This window comes from Ursus maritimus, unplaced genomic scaffold (assembly GCF_017311325.1).
Source record: "Ursus maritimus isolate PB19 unplaced genomic scaffold, ASM1731132v1 scaffold_6, whole genome shotgun sequence".
NCBI lineage: Eukaryota > Metazoa > Chordata > Mammalia > Carnivora > Ursidae > Ursus > Ursus maritimus.
The window spans coordinates 73,891,108-73,892,524 of NW_024426774.1; the positions used below are offsets into that span (position 1 = coordinate 73,891,108).

At 60.0% G+C, this 1,417-nt stretch overlaps 1 non-coding gene across 1 annotated transcript; it reads right to left on the reverse strand.

Moving 5' to 3' along the window:
* Positions 1–208: 208 nt before the first annotated feature.
* On the reverse strand, positions 209–301 carry TRNAI-UAU. The gene is given in 2 exon segments: positions 209–244; positions 264–301. It is a non-coding gene; the product is annotated as a tRNA-Ile (tRNA).
* Positions 302–1,417: the final 1,116 nt, after the last annotated feature.

A 1,417-nucleotide genomic window follows, 5' to 3' on the forward strand; every position in this document is an offset into this window, starting at 1 on the left:
TCCAGATTCGAGGGGCTGGATGGTGCGTGGGGGCAACAAGTAGCTTGCACAGCGGGTAAGCAGCGCCAGTGCGAGTTGCTTCCTGCCAGCGGCGGAGCGACAAGCGCACGCAGGAATTCAGCCACAGGAATTGAGAACGCTAAAGAGAGACGAACTCGTTCCTTTGGGTAAGGAGATAAAAGGGGGCTGCGGATGTCCAAAAGGGTCATGCTCCAGGTGAGGCTCGAACTCACAACCTCGGCATTGCTCTGCATGTACTGCTGTATAAGTACCGCGCGCTAACCGATTGCGCCACTGGAGCTCCGCTTAGCCGGCCTTGCGATGGCTCTATCAGGGTTCACCCAGGCCCGGTGCGGGCTTCCGCGGAGCATGCGCACTCGCGGCTCGGAGCTGCGCGGGACTGGGTCCGGGCCCCGAGTCGCCTGCAGCTGCAGGCCCTGCGGCCCCCGGTGGCGTGAGCGGGGGGATCCTGCGAGGGTCTCCCCGGAGGATGAAGGGCCGGTTGGCAGGGCCGTGATGGGCAGGCCATTGGGGCGTTGAAAAGAGCGCAGCCCGCCTCGCCGATCAGCGCGGGAGGAGGAGCCTCGGCCGCCGCGTTCGGCGTCCTCCCGGAGTTTTGCCTTCGGGAGCGGGCCCCGCGAGGAATCGGGCCCCGCGAGGAGGCGGGCGGGCGGCGGTGCGGTGGTGACGCGGGCCGAAGGGTGGGGCCGAGCGGGGCGGCCTCGTCTCACCGGCCGCACTTCCCCGCCGACCGCCCCCTGTCCGCGCCCCAGGCCCCGGCCTGGCCTCCCCGCGCTGCCCTGGAAGTCGGCGGAGCTGTCGGGGGGGCAGCCAGGCGGCGCCTGGGGCAGGGGGTGGACCGAGGGCGGCCTCCGGGACCGGACAGGGCGGGGGCTTCAGTATCAGAGCCTGGTCGGCCCCGGAGGTGCCCCTCGTCCATCCTGAGCGCAGGCACAAGGCGTGTCCCCGAAGTCATGTCAACCACAGGCGTTCCAGGGACATGACGATAGCCTGGGCCTTCCAGAGAGGGCCGACTAAGCCCCGCGTGTTTTGTTGGGCCCCAACATGTTTGTTTAGTTCAATTTTAAAACTAGTTCCTAGTATTTAAAATCAAGAGGTCTCATACAAATATCTGGCTATCCATTCCTTTTTTTTTTTTTTTTAAACCAGTCACAGGGCCGAATTATAACTGTCCGGTGCCCTGGCACTTTTGTCTTCGTGGACCCCTTCCTCCATTAAAAATAAAAATAAAAATAAAAATAGTATTTTATTCCTGCAAAATAAAGACAAATATAATCCAGGCTGGATTTATTGTTACAACATGATGATTGTATTTTTTCCTTCTGATTTCAAAAGAATTTAAAATGTGAACATTTTTGCGGGTTCTCGGCACTGTGCCTACTGTACCTAGTTGATA